The sequence below is a fragment of the Oryctolagus cuniculus genome, chromosome 6 (genome assembly GCF_051225735.1).
Source record: "Oryctolagus cuniculus isolate XC-2025 breed Fujian yellow rabbit chromosome 6, ASM5122573v1, whole genome shotgun sequence".
Taxonomy (NCBI): domain Eukaryota; kingdom Metazoa; phylum Chordata; class Mammalia; order Lagomorpha; family Leporidae; genus Oryctolagus; species Oryctolagus cuniculus.
This window is the reverse complement of record NC_142872.1, coordinates 135,133,530-135,149,813: the sequence shown is the minus strand read 5'-3', so window position 1 is coordinate 135,149,813 and position 16,284 is coordinate 135,133,530.

The window sequence follows — 16,284 nt, the reverse complement described above, 5'->3', positions numbered from 1 at the left end:
GACATAATGGTGCCGTGACTCGGATAGGAAACCTAGGCAGGGTTTAGTGTCGTTCCTCCACAAAGAGGGGGAGCGACACTCAGGAATGGCTTTGAAACCCACCTGGCAACAGAGAATGCCTGGCAACAGGCTGTGATTGGATGACTTAAGATACTGCCTGGCAACAGGCTGTGATTGGTTAGGGCATAAACCACCCCTTGACCAGATTGGCTGCCTTGGCTATATAAGCTACTGTACCAACTGAAATAAATGAGTCTGTGGGCTGCTCACCTCTGGCCCACTTTCACCTGACTCCTGGGGTCTGTGTTGTGACTCCATGCCTCTTACCCCCACCACACTCCTCCTCTCAGAAGGAATCAACCTCAACATCTGTGCCAATGTGACTGAGAGAGAGACAGCGTATTGGACTCGGTGAGGTCCCCTCTGGATTTCGGCAAGTAGGCCCCTTGGTGTTTTGTGTGCTGTTCGGTTCTATGAGGGTGAACACAGAACCCCCTCCTATACCCCTTTTCCTTGTCTTTGTCCTCAGTCTAAGTGACCCCAGGTTAGGCACACACTGCCCAGAAGCGTATGCCACTTCTTGGCTCCTCCTTTTACTTTCAGATCACCCAGCAAATTCAAATAAGGGACTGATCATCCCAGAATTCAGAACCAAGTCATCTTCCCTCACTCGAGAAAGACACTGTGTGGGCATATGGCCTTGACCTAACGAATCAAGGAAGTCCCTCACTAAGCACAGGACATACTTATAATCTGATACACCACTGTCTGTTCGTCTAACATAGGGAACCTCCTGCATAATGCCATCAGCCACTGAGGTGCTAGGAATTTGTTTTGTTATGATAGCACTGCTGTGGGTGTCTTTCCTTTGGCTAGAGTTGGCGTGACGCACCGCTCACTCAAACATGGGAAAGATACCCCCCTCTCAGAATCCCACGCAGATTACCAAACATAATGAATCTGAGTGATAAGAGCCGGTTACTCCGGGCATCTGCCTCACAGACAACAGTTGATGACTTAGGGAGAGAGAGCTCCAACAGTGAAAATGACAATGTAGCAAACAATGTAACAATGCCTAGTCAGCCACCAGCCAAATACTCGTGGGATAAACACAGATGACCTCAAGGCAATAACCCACACGAGGTCATCCCATCCACACCCAGTGAGGATCCCTACATTTGTGGCAGTCCCCAGGCACCCCAGGCTCTCAGGGCAGCCGCTAGACCCCAACCCACCCACATGTTTGCTGTTAATATAGGAGTGGACACAGAATTCAGGCCCTGGATTCCAACACCCTTAGAAAGGCTTCTGCTAACCAAGGGCCGAGGATATGCTTGTGTCTTTCCAGAGAATGTGGGACAGCCCATTTGGGTACCAGCCAGAAACATCAAGCCTGCAACTGACAGCCAACCAGAACCAGCTGAACAAGAGTGAGAGTCCGCCTTGTTAGCAGACGCACCAGCCCTATCATCCTACCCTGAGAAACTGCCCATAGTTAAATCTGTTACTGTTTTATACCCTACTAGCTCTGGTCAGCCACTCAAACAGCCCACAGCCTGTGTGCAGTCACGCTATTCCTGATTACCATTGTTCCTCATTCCTATCCCATCTGAGCAAGCACTCCTGTGGTCTCCTGTTTTGAGCGCTGGTTAGTCAATGATGGGCAAGATCCCCTGGGGGACAACCTAAGACAGGCACAGCTGCATACAGAGACCACATGGAAACGGGGTCAACAATGGTATGGCCAAGAATCATGCCTCCCGTTGCTCAAAAATAAATGAAAAGGGGGAAATGTGGTGGAATGAGAAAGCAAAATGTGGTGGAATGAGAAGGCCATGCCAAGATGGCCGCTGGCGAACAAGCATCAGTTACTCAGGAATGGCTTTGAAACCCACCTGGCAATGGAGCCTGCCTGGCAACAGGCTGTGATTGGTTAGGGCATAAACTGCCCCTTGACTGGATTGGCTGCCTTGGCTATATAAGCTGTTGTACCAACTGAAATAAATGACTCTGCAGGCTGCACACCTCAGTCCTGCTTTCACCCAACTCCCGGGGTCTGTGTGGTGACTCCGTGCCTCTTGCCCCCACCACGCTCCTCAACTCAGAACGAATCCTTTGCAACAGGAGATCTAAATACATCTTCCAAACAAAGACATACAAATGACCAACAGGTACATGAAAAAATGCTCAACATAAGTAGTCATCAGGGAAATGAAAATCAAAAGCATATTGAGATATCAGCCCACTCCAGTTAGATTGGCTATCACGACAAAGACAAAAGATAACAAGTGTGGGCAATATTGTAGGGATGTCATATTGTGGAAATGACAACTAGTACAGCCATTATGGAAAATGGTATGTGAGTTAAAAAAAATTGCTAAAAATAGAACCAGGTATTCCAGCTATCCCGCTACTGGTGTATATCCAAGAGAGATGCAATAAACCTTTTGAAGAGACAGTTGTGATAATATACTGTATTGAACACTACTCAGCCATAAAAATAGATGAAATCTCATCATTTTGAAGCGACATCGATAGAACTTGAAGTGAAATAAGCCAAGCACAGAAAGATAAATATCACACGATCTCACTCATATTTGGAGGCTGAAAACAAAAGCAAAAGTGATCACATAGAAGTTGAAAGTACAATGATGATTTCTAGAGACTGGAGGGAAAGAGACAAGGATCTGTTGGTAGGAAAAGGTTACCTAGTGGGTACTAGCTTATAGTTGTATAGGAGTAAGAAGTTCTAGAGTTCTGCTGCTCGAAAGGGTGACTATGTTAATGTCTTGTATATTCTACTATAAAAGCAAACAAACTGGAGGATAGGAATTTGGATGTTTTCATTATAAAGAAATGTGAAATATTTAAAGAGAGAAATATATTTACCCTTTTTGGACATTACACAGTGTAAACATGTACCAAAACATGAAATATTATCCCATAAATATGCAGAATTTTCATATGCCTAAGTATTTAAAAATTTTTAAAGCTTCAAAAATTATCCAATATATTGCCAAATGTCACTTCAGGGTATAAAATTGCCCCCAATTATAAATCACTGTCTTATACTAGATTCTGGAGATTATTGTAATAGGATTTTATGAGACTCTTTATCTCCTGTTCTTAGTATGATTGAATTTAATCCCCGCAACACAGCATATGAGGATTTTAACAATTACGACCTTTCGCAAACTCACTCCAACCTCTGCAGCCCTGTCTCCTGCCCCTTTGTGCCTGGTGCCATATCCTCATCACACTGAAAACTGAACCCTGCCAATACTCCAGACTTCCTACACATTTGCATTTCTTCAAAGGCAAGTGATCCAGTCAGCCAGGTTTGTATGATGTGCCCTTCACCTGACTAACTCCTGCTTACCCCTAATTGCTCAGGCGAAATATATTCTGTTGACATTTCCCGGTATCCTTAGGGATAATTACTGTCTCTATTCAGTGAACTTTAAAGTTATTCTTATATGACCCTATGTAGATCACATTTGATGGATCACAAAATGGGTGGCAAGCTGATATTCTTTTCGCATAAGGTTAGGACTTGGGAACAGCACATGCTGTATCATCTTCTCTCTAGTGGCTGCAGCTGTATGGTCTAAATTAGGAGTTTGGGTTAGGAAGCTGATCCATATGGAGAGGGAAAATGACATAGATGCACAGTAAACAGAGAAAATATCAAAAGAGCCCTAATGAAATTTAAGACTCTGGCTCCAAAATTCCTGAAACCCAAAACAGTCTTATTATAAAATCCTCCAACATCCTTATATTACATTTTCTGTTTTCTTTTGCAAGGTTGAATCCAGCTGTGGCACTTGCGAGCAAGAATCCTACCTAAGGCACTGGCAGGGCCACTCCATCATGGAAGAAAAGAGTCCATTTAGTGCAGGTCTCAAAACAAACAGGATAAGAATGCAAGATAGTGACTGAGTAAGGTCATTTCCTTGTCTCAATAGGCATATTCAAGAAGACTAGAAAACTTGGAATTTTACTTCAAAGACTCATTCTTACAAAACCAAGAGACTGAAACAGTTTTCAAAATTTCATTACTCAACAAACAAAATTTCTGTGTTTTCAAATGAATCGAGGGATTTTGAGAAATTTAAACATTTAGCATCACTGGTTCCCAGCTTCCCTCACACCCTCACTCTCCATTTCTCTAAATCTGACTTATTTCTTCCAGGTAGTAACAAAGATGCTTGAGCAAACAACTCATTTTTCTAACCTCTAACTACTAATAATTTAGCAACTATAATAGAATCGAATGCCTTACATACTTGGTAAGATAAAATTGAGTTAGATGTGTGTTTTTCATTTAAAAGCTAAACAAAAGAAATAGGACATGTGCCCAAAACAATTAGAACTATTACAGATAAATATCATGCACTCTTGACACTGATCTGTGGGCTGGCAAATGAAGTACAGCATTGAAAACCAATTTTTCAGGTACTAAATGCACCTACAGAGACCTCTTAATAGTTCTTTATTACCCAGATAACAAGGACTCCGTGCTGTTTATCTCTCATTCCCCAAAACTAATACAGTGCCTGTGTGTGTGTAGATGTTCAGCAAGTATCTGTTGAGTAAAGACAAGCACCCCTGGCTCCCACCAGCTCTAATCCTTGACCATATCAAGGCTATAGGCATTATCAAGATAAAGGCAAATCCCTTAGGTATTTTAAACAGAGGGAATTGATTCCAGGGGAATTTGGAGCAGTGATGGAAGATGAAGTTACAGCAAGAGGGTTCTCAGGTAAGCAGAGGTACTATTTCCTGGAAGAAGCCATGCTGGGAGACAATAGGGCAGAGTCAGGGTGAACTTGCAGCTCAGAGGAAGGGTTCGGAGGAGCTGATGACCAGAACCTGGAAGGAGGGCACTACCCAGGCATAACAAACACCGGTGGATCTGAGGCAGCATAATGAGGTCAGTTCCAGTAGTGCCAGTACAAGCTGGAGATGAGTGCATCTGCCACCACCAAAGCAATACTGACAGGAATGGGAACCAAGTGTAAAAGTCCCGTCTTCTTGTCCAGTCTCCCTCCAGTGTGTGTCTTCATTGGGGTGATTTTACTGTGGAGTCCTGGCAACATCTGCAGACAATATTGTTGGGGTTGGAAATGTTACTAGCATCTAGTCCATGGTTCAGAGAGATGTCTTACCATCCTAAAACACATAAGGCAGCCCCCAGCAGTAAACAAAAGTGCAGTCCAAAAATGTCAGTAGGACAAGGATTCTTGCTATCAAGAATCCTCACCTAAGTGAAACAGATGCAGCCTTGGAAATTCAGTTTTCAGAATCCCAGCCCTCACTGTATCTGAGTAGAGCATAAAGGAGTAGAAGTGGAGCTCAGAGACAATATATCAACAACTGGCAGGAGCATCTATCTGGGAAGAGCTCATTCCTGGACACAGATGGATTATGAATGTTCATGATACAAATATGATATTAAAGAGATACTATGTTTAATTTTCAAAAGCAAATATTACCTGTGGCGTTTTTTCCCAATGTTTACCTAGTGCAGTAGTTAAAATGTGAAGGATATATTTGGCGCGACCTGGCTTGAAATATATAGCATAAGTGGCATATTTTAAATTCCCTTTGGTCCTTGGGCCCCTGCACCCACAAGGGAGACCCGGAAGAAGCTCCTGGCTTCAGATCAGCGCAGCTCTGGCCGTTGTGGTCATCTGGGGAGTGAACCAGTGGATGGAAGACCTCTTTCTCTGCGTCTCTACCTCTCGCTGTAACTCTTTCAAATAAATAAAAAGACTTTAACAAAAAATACTTTGGGGCCGGCGCCGTGACTCACTAGGCTAATCCTCCGCCTTGCACACCGGGTTCTAGTCTTGGTCGGGGCACCAGATTCTGTCCCGGTTGCCCCTCTTCCAGGCCAGCTCTCTGGTGTGGCCAGGGAGTGCAGTGGAGGATGGCCCAAGTGCTTGGGCCCTGCACCCCATGGGAGACCAGGAGAAGTACCTGGCTCCTGCCATCGGATCGGCACGGTGCCTTGGCTGCAGTGCACCAGCCGCGGCGGCCATTGGAGGGTGAACCAACGGCAAAGGAAGACTTTTCTCTCTCTCTCTCACTGTCCACTCTGCCTGTCAAAAAAAAAAAAAATACTTTGGACAACCAGGGATGAGCATTTTCTCACAGCCAAAGGAAAAGGCTGGTAGAGCAGAACATGTTCTGAAATGGATGTGCTGGGTTCAGGTTCTAGATCTACCCTGATTCTAGTTGTACAGCCTTAGACAACTTACTCATCTCCTGGTGGCAAGTTGTTATATGGCAAGTGGATGGTACTTTAAAGTCTTAAAAATAAATGTGAGATTCTCTTGGGGCCAGGCTCTGTGGCATAGTAGGTTAAGCAGCCACCTGTGGTGCTGGCATCCCATATGTGTGCAAGTTTGAGTCCCAGCTGCTCAACATCCAATCCAGCTCCTTGCTAATGGCCAAGGAAGGCAACGGAAGATGGCACAAGTGCTTGGGACCCTGCATCCACAAAGGAAACCTGGAAGAAGCTCCTGGCTTCAGATTGGCCCAAATCCAGCCATTGGGGGGTATTTAGGGAGTGAACCAGCAGGTAGATGGAAGACTCTGTCTCTTTCCCTCTTTCTCTGTAACTCTGCCTCTCAAGTAAATAAATAAATATTAAAAAAGTAAGAATCTCAAGTCTTAATGCAAGGAATCAGGGAACAAGTTATATGATTATTGAGTAAGTAAGAAAGTTCTTAAGGAACTACTACCTGCCGCTCCCTCCAAAGATAGCAAAAGCAAACCTAGTGAGGGTTGATTGGGATGAAGAAATGATGACTCAATTCATAGTCGTGGCATTTGTATTGAATCAAAGAGCCTTGGATACTTCTGCATGCATTCTCATATATAATCATTATTTTACAGATCAGAAAACTGAAGTCCAGAGAAGTGAAGTGACTGAGGAAAGAAATTCCTTTCTTTTTACAGGAAGAATTTACAAATAAAGATCTTGAAGGGTTGCTCATATTTGTCTCAGATGCTAATTTTGTACTTACTATAGGAAAATGAATACCTGAGGAGATTGAACATAATCTTTGCTTTGAATGATTTCAATATATAAGAACATGTATAAATTGTTTTGAGTTGGTCTATTTTGACCTATTTGAGAGATATGATATGGATCTATTGAACACATAGGATTGGGGCCAGTGCTGTGGCACAGTAGTTTAATTCTCCACCTGCGTTGCTATTATCCCATATGAGCACCGGTTCTAGTCAAGGCTGCTCCTTTTCCAATCCAACTCTGCTATGGCTGGGGAAAGCAGTAGAAGATGGCTCAACTCCTTGGGCCCCTGCACCCTTGTGGGAGACCTAGATGAAGCTCTTGGCTTTGGATCGGCCCAGCTTTGGCTGGTGCAGCCATTTGGGGCGTGAACCAGTGGATTGGAAGACCTCTCTCTCTCTTTCCCTCTCACTGCCTGTAACTCTACCTCTCAAATAAATAAAATCTTTTTTTTTAAAAATGTAGGGTTACATCATTTGGTTAGAGTTGCTGTTCCTAAAGGTTTGTAAAGAAATTCTTCATAGGAAAATGCAAATAACTAGAACAAATGTAATAAAATTTACTAATTGAAAACTAATACGCCAACATTGGCATTTAAATAGGCAATAACTTATGTCACATTGACCCTTCATTATGAAATTACTTATTTTTTTTTATTACAAACCAGTATCCATGCATAGGCATTTTAAAAGAGAGGGGCTGGCACTGTGGTGTAGTGGGCTAAGCCTCGCCTGCAGCGCCAGCATCCCATATGGGCTAGTCCTGGCTGCTCTTCTTCTGATCCAGCTCTCTGCTATGGCTTGGGAAAGCAGAAGATGGCCCAAGTGCTTGGACCCCTGCACCCATGTAGGAGACCTGGAGGAAGCTCCTGGCTTCTGGCTTCAGGTCTAATTAACTCTGGCCATTACAGCCATTTGGGTAGTGAACCAGTGGATGGAAGACCTCTCTCTGTCTCTCCCTCTTTGTCTGTAACTCTACCTCTCAAGCAAAATAATTTAAAAAAAAATAGAGAATAAGAAAGAAAATATTACCTTTCTGTGATACATTACTTAATTCTTTATACTTAAGAATTTCTGTAGTCTTGGCATATATTCAAAATACTAGGGTAGTATGAAGCATGTAGAACAATGTCAGTAGGAAATCAAATATAAAATAGGAATTATGCCTAAAGTCCCTTAATTACAGGAAACCACTATGCATTTTGGACTGCTATTAAATAATTATAGATAAGGGGTTACATGATGCCAGGAAAAAAATTATGTATTCCTTTTTAAAGGCCCAAATTGTATCAATTATAGTCATCATTCATTTCATAGTTTGTTGTTGGAAATTATATGGAAAATAACTTAAGACCAAGAAAATTAGTTTTTAAGTGAAATCTTATACCCCCTTTTATCTGTCTCTCACTTTTTTTTTCTTACCAAATAAAACTTCTAGAATAAAGAATGAATAATTTCTATTTCTACTTTCCTGTTTTCCATTTTCTTCTGGGTTCTCTCTGAAATCAATGATAAGTCTCTTATTAAGATGGTGAATTTGGGCCAGAGCTGTGGTGTAGCAGGATAAGCCTCTGCCTGTGGCACTGGCATCCACTATGGACACCAGTTTGTGTCCCAACTGCTCCTCTTCCCATCCAGCTCTCTGCCTATGGCCTGGGAAAGCAGTGGAAGATTTCCCAAGTGTTTGGGCCTCTGCACCTGCATGGAAGACTCATAAGAAGCTCCTGGCTCCTGGCTTTGGATCCACCCAGCTCTGGCCTTTGCAGCCATGTGGGCAATGAACCAGTGGATGGAAGATCTGTCTGCCTCTCTCCTTCTCTCTGTAGCTCTGTCAAATAAAATCTTTAAAAAATAATAAATTGGCAAATTATATCCTCGTTCCCAACCCAATAGTTATTTTTCAGCCCTTTATTCACTATGACATTTGACTTTCTGAGAACTCACTCCAGAAAACCCTTTTCTCTTATTTTTTTGTGGCATTATTTTCTCCTTGGTTTTCTAATTTGTCTGGCTATTTCTTATTGGCCTCCCTAGTTTGAAACTTTTCTTCTTCCCACTCCTCCTTTTCTGAAATAGAGATACAATAAACCATAACTTACCCATTTATAATGTATGGTTCAGTGTTTTTTAGTATATTTACAAGGTTGTATAACCATCACCACAATTACAGAACATTTTAAGTGCCTGGAAAAGAAGCCTTATACTATGCCCAATTTCCCCCTTCCTCCATCACCTTTTGCAACTCCAATTCTATGAAAATTTTCCTACTCAGAACATTTCATTTAAATGAATTCAAACAATATGTGGCCTTTCAGTTCTGGCTTGTTTTACCTACTAGATGTTTTCAAAGTTCATCAGTATTGTAGCACATATCAATACTTCATTTTATTGAGAAATGTAACAGAGCCCCAAAGACCATTGAAACATCTAGCAATTCTATGTATATGTAATTGGCATTACAGAAGAAGAGAAAAGGAAATTAACATAATAATTTGAGAAAATCATGACCAAACTTTTCCTAATTTGGAGGAAAATGTAGATCCAGGAAGCTCTATGAAATTTGAGCAGAATAAATACAGAGAGGACCACACTTAGGTATATCAGAGTTCTACTGGCAAAAGCCACAAATCAAAAGAAAATCTTGGAAGTAGCCAGCATTTAATAAACAGAACAAAGAAGGATAGTACATGTTAACCAATAATTTCATATCTTGTGAAAACCAATTTTCAATAATGATAAACTCCTGTAATCCAAAGAACAAAATAAAAATAAGTCCATACTGATTAAGGACATTACTGAATCAGTAAATGAGAAGACTTCCAATTAACAAATGTAGGCAAAATGAAGGAAATATAAAATCGCTACGAGACTATCAATAATAATTGTTGGAGGCAATAATCAATCAATTTTAAGATTTGTGGTCTAAAGTTTGAGGAAAAACAGGATATTTGCACAGCCTCAAAGTACCATTATTCCCAAGATATTACATACAAAGGAAAGACTAAAAAACAAACATCAGTTTAAGCTATCATTGTAAAAATGTATAAGCTCAATCTAAACAGGAGAAAAGCATCAGAAATTCCATTTTAGGGTTATTGTACAATACAACGTTTTTTCAGATGTATTGAGGCAATAATAAATACAGCTAAGGGACTATTCTTTCTCCAGTCTTCATGTTAAAATGCTGTCACCTGGAATTTTTCAAAGTTTTGATAAATCCACAATTATAGCAGGATATTTTAATATATCTTTCAGTAATTGATAAATCTTAAAAAATTGAAGAATATTTTTGAAGAATTTTTATAATAACTGCTTAAAATTGTGTTGTGTTGGAATTAGCATCTATTGATTATCTTTTCCAAGTAAGGGAATAAAGAGTAGAATTATTTTGCAGGTAGAATCGGCAAGTTTTGATCATTTTATTTCTATTTTATTAGAAGTATGGATGGAGTGAGGGTAGAGATTGTAGCATGCATCAACAAATTTCCCCAGCCTCTGGCTTGGATGCATGGGTGAATTTTGATAGCATTTATTCAAATGGGATGCAAAAGAGAAGAGAAGATGAGGGATTTCTTTTATTTACAAAGGTTGATTTGCCTACAGGACAGCCACAGCAGTATACCCAACAGGCAACTGTTATTCACATGTAAGTTCACAAAAAGAGTCAGACATCTAAATAAAGCTTATGAGTTATTATTGCACAAATGGTGTTGAAAGCAATAAGAACGGTCTAGAGGTGTTGATTAAAGGCTAGAGAGTGAACACGAGTATTTTAGAAGTAAAAAGAAACAGAGGGATAAGAAGGAATAGTTAAAAAGGTAGGAGGGAATCTAGACTGTGTGAAGGAAATCTAGGGAGTATCACTTTTATTAGCACTTGGGCTTGATTACACAGAAACTAGCATGACTGACTCCGCTGTGGTCTGGTCTGGTCTGTTGAGGCCTAAAGCAGGAGCACAATGCAGAAACAATGGCCTCAGGTAAGTTCTGTTTAACAAGAGTTTCAAGAAAGGGAGGAATCCATACAATGCAAGAGGACAATTTGGTAAGATAATGACTAAAATGGTTAGTGCTCCCTAGTGACATTTGCAAAACAGTTTGTGTCTTGGTGGTGGTGAAGGTAGAAAAATATCAATGGATTATGGAATGGAAATGAAGCGAGGAGTTAAAAGGTTGAGATCACAGTTTCTTCAGTCTGAGGTGAGAAGGGAATGAATGATTGAGGCACTTGATGAAGTATAATTAGAGAAGCACCTGATTTGTCAAATGCTTTCCTAAAAAAATCATTCGTGTTTCCTTTCACATGACTGAAGATTATCCTGGAAAATGAGAATGGATGACAAATATTTTAGCAATCAAATCTATAAATAGATCTTAAAAAGCTTAACTCCCCAGAGGTGCTGCTTGAAAACAAATTCTCCTTTAATTTTTGACCTGCTGATGCCATGTAAAAGCAGCCAGGGGGTAACTAAGGCTTTGGAAATTAGAAGCTGCCTGTTGAATCTCTTCGGCACACTGCATGATATGGGTACGGACTGTTCCCCTGTTTGCGCTCATTAATCAAAAGTGGACTCCAGCCTTCACCTCCTGCCATGTCTTTGTGGCCGTCCCTTGCTTAGAACATTAAGCAGAGACTTCCTCTCTCCCACCACCTGTTAATAATAGCAAGTACGCATTATGCCTGTTTTACCAGCTCCTTTCTAATGCTGTTCTCAGCATTGTTGATGATGTGGGTTCAGTTAGTTTGCTCGACCCTTCCGGAGGAAAGCTGATTTGTTAGGGATACAATGATGGTCAAAAATAGAATTGCAGGACAACTCCAGATCTGTAATAAATTGTCTTCCAACTCAGAGACATCTCGTGTACCACAATTTTTCTAGGTTTAGAGAAGCGATAGCCTCATCAGGAATTTCTTCTAGTTTTGCAGGGTGATAAATTCATCCTATGAAAGTAAAAAGAAACCTTTTGCTTTCTATTTATCTCATTCTTTTTAAATTTACGCAAACAGAGTTTATTGACCTCGTGACTCAGCCAAGGTAGTAGATGACAGTGTTCCCAGTACTGAGAATGTCCCCCAAAGTCAACTATTGTTTCTTTAAGGAAAAAAAAAAAAAAACAGAGGAACAAACTGAATTTGGATTCTTGGTTTTACCCGATAACACCATCAGAGACATCATAATGAGATAGGGATGGTGGATTTGATGATTCTGGTATTGTCTAGCTCTTTATCCTCCAATAGCTTAAAAGGGACCCAGGGTAACAATTCAAAAATTAAACAGAATGGGTGACAAAATGAGAGGATATAGGATATTTAATCTGCACAACAAAAGTAAAATGAAAAAAAAAATGTGATTCTGAGGATGATGATCAATTCTCCCCAAAATAAGACTCATGTTGGCTGGATGGTGAAGATCCTAAGGAAAGTCTATATAATCCCTTAACTTTCATGAATTTAACATGTAAGATAAATTGCTCTCCACTGAAAAATTATCCTGTGTGGAGAAATAGATATACTGGGCTGAACAAGACTGAGTTTCCTTTAATTCAAGACTTCCTGATGTAGATTTTTTTTGTAATTTTTAAGTTCACAGATGTAGCACCATAAAATTGGCCATATTTCCTATAAAATACCATGAAACATTTTATTTTGGTGAATAAATTTGAGAGAAAAAATAAACAGGGTTAACAATCTTGTACAATTTAGAAGAGACCTATTACACTATGATAAAGAGGTAATTATTAGTCAAATTTTTTTTAGTGATTTGTAAAAAATGGTTGTTGGCTTTGGAGGATAAGTACTACATTAACATCACCACAAAACTGTTCAAAAATTATCTTGAAATAAGCATCTTAAGTCTTTTGGAAATGGTTTAAAAGGGCGCCATTTTATTTCCAGTTATTACCTACTAATGGTCTTGTATGGTTTTCTCATGGATACAAAAATGGAAAAATGATTCCTACCTAGTTTTACCCTAAAGGAGCTTTGTGTTTGATTTTTGAAAAGGTGCTAATTGTAAGACAGACTTCAAGTAAGATACTACTCATTTTATGCAGACATTTTCCTAATGCCCAAATAACCATTCATAGACAGCCAGAGTTATGCAAAATACAAACTCATTATTTCTGGTTTTTTTTCATGGACATAATAGTATTTAGAAAGAAAAGGTGTTGGTATTTTGGATGTTCTTAAACTGTAGATATTTGCAGATAGTCATAAGAGAGTTTTTTCCTGAGAGTGGTCTTCAACACATTAAAAACAGACTGGTAGAATACCAGAAAACTAATAAACAGTAAGACCAGGAGTGAATGGGCATTTGGCCAGCAGTTAAGATACTGCTTGAGGTACCTGTATCACATTAGAGTGCCTGGGTTTGAGTCAGGACTCCACACCCACTTCTAGCTTCCTGTGAAAGCACACCTGGGGAGGCACCAGGTGATGGCTCAAATGAGAGTGTCCCACTCATGTGGGCCACTCAGATCGAGTTCCCAGCTCCTAGCCTTGGCTTCCTGCATGGGGTCATAGTAGGCATGAACCAGAAGATGAGAGCTCTCTGTCTTGTTTCTCTCCTTTCTTTTTGCCCCTTCCCCCAACTTTGTGCTTCTCTATGAAAGGAAAAAAAATTGTAAATATAAACAAGGCATATTTTCAAGAAAACTGGGTCTTTTCCTTTCATAAACCACCAAAAAAAGACATATGAAGATGGTCTGAGCTAGAACTATTTTTAAATAAAAACTGTATTTTGAAACTATTATAGTTTACTTTAGAAAGTCTAATTGGTGAGGTTGGTGTTGTGGCACAGTAGGTTAAACCACTACCTGTGATGCTGGGATTCCATATGGGTGGCAGTTCAAGTCTCAGCTGCTCCACTCTCAATCCAGGTTGCTGGTGATGTGCCTGGGAAAACAGTGGAAGCTGACCAAAGTACCTGGGCTCCTGCCATCTATGTGGGAGACCTAGATGGAGTTTCTGGCTTTGGCCTGGCCCAGCCCCAGCTGTTTTGGCCATTTGGGGAGTGAACCAACAGAAAGAAGATCTCTGTTTCTGTCTGTTTCTACAACTCTGCCTTTCAAATCTTTTTTTTAAAAAAAGAAAAGAAGGTCTGATTAGCTAATTGGCAAATGTGGTACATACATATAGTAATCCTTGAAATGTGCCAGGAGTTTTCCACACAATACCTTCTTTTTCATATTTTTTTCAAAATGTTCTTATGAAATACAAAATATACTCCAGACACTTTTCTGAATATGTGAGATACAGAAACATAAAAACAAGAAGCCTATATTCAAGTTGGGAAGATATACAATAAAAGGCAAGTGAACATACAAAGTATCCTCAGATGACACAAGCAGTTAAGGAGGTACTACAGAAACATGTAGTAGGAGCAACTGATGGAAGGAAGTTACATGTATAGGACGCTTGGGGAATGCCTCATATTGGACATGACATTTGGGGCTGAGATCCAAAGGGTGCAAAGGATCCGGAAGGGTAGAGTCAGCAGGAAGAGCTCTCCAAGCTGCAGGAAGAATGCGATGCTATCCAGGAACTGAAGGAAAGAAGGCTCCATCCCCTCAGTGTGACAATCGGGATATTTGGAAGAAGTGTGATTGGGAAGTTAGGCAGGGTCCAGAATCTAGAGTGTGTGGGGGTCTAGGGCAACAAGTCTGAACTTGAGGCTACAAGCAAGGGAAACCCTTAGATGATCTGACTTATGTTTCAAACAGATGGATGTAGCTGTCTGAGGAAAGGGTCTCAGAGAACATTCAGAATGCATTTCCATATCCGCTGAGAAATTAGTAGTGGCTTGAATCAGCATGAGGACGACAGAGAGAAAAGACAGATTTGAGATGAGATGGCTTTGGAGACGTCAAGGTTCCCCTGCCTTCCCTTATTCTTGTCTTCATTTTCCATCTCAGCAATATTCTTTACATCACTGTGGAAGTTTGAACAAATGTTTCCCTCTTTGTGTTTGACTGTTTAAAGGAAGTGACAGAGCTTAAGAAGGTTACACTGCTGTTTTCAGGCTGTGAGATGGGGGCAGGTTATTTAGTCTCTCTGTACTTCAGTTAATTGGGATGAAAAATAAATTGTGCCTATCTCATGTTATTGTGAAGATTAAATTGGCTGATACATGAAGAACCCTTGAAACCATACTTCGCAAATGTGGGGGCTCAATAATCATTACCTATGATTATAGTCAAAATGTTGTTTTTAAGTCCTAAGCTGTTCATATTCTATGACAAATATGATGTTGAAATACCTTGGACCCCAGCAGAAAGAATGGGCCATCAAAGAAGGTGGCGCCTTTCTCTGAAGGGAGGAAGGAACCTCCACTGAGATATGGCCTTGACTAAACAAGTTCAGAGTTGGTGAACTCAAGAGGCCTCCATAGCCTCGACAGCTCATGGCAAGAGCCTTGGGTGATTACTGATGTCATAAATAAAAGTGTCAATTGTTAAATCAACAACGGGAGTCACTGTGCACCTGCTCCCCATGTAGGGTCTCTGTCCTTAATGTGTTTTACTATGAGAGTTAATGATAGCACTACTAGTCGAACAGTATTCTACATCTTGTGTGGTTGTGTGGGCACAGTCTGTTGAAACCTTTGCTTAGTATATACTAAGTTGATCTTCTGTATATAAAGATAATTGAAAATGAATCTTTATGAAGAGTGGGATGGGAGAGGGAGTGGGAGATGGGAGGGCTGCGGGAGAGAGGGAGGTTGTGGGGGGAAAGCCACAACAATGCCAAAGTTGCACTTTGTAAAATCACATTTATTAAATAAAAAAATACCTTGGGACAACATGGATGGGTTTTTAAATTCAGTCAATGTGGGGAGCAACTGGGAGCAACTCGGACTAGACTAAGTTACTGGAATTAAGACTTATTCTATGCATCTGCTCTCCCACAATATGGCGCTGAGAAGGGAGAAACAGCTTCTACACAGCTGCCTCCAGTTCAACCAATAAACTGTGGGACCTGCTCCTGATTGGAGGAGAGCAGCGTACTCAGCGTGTGGGTAGCAGAGTTGGGATTGGCGGAAGAGGACTATAAAGGAGGAGAGAGACAACATGCACAAGGAACATCTATGGGGACCATCTATCTGAAGGAACACCTGAGCAGCCCCCGAGAGAGCCGGCCGGTGGTGTGCCGCTCCCCTGCGGAAGTGGGGAAAGTGGCTAGGGGGAACCGCCCTTCCACGGAGGTGGAAGGGTCGGTAGCCAACCCGGGAAGAACCAGCAGCAA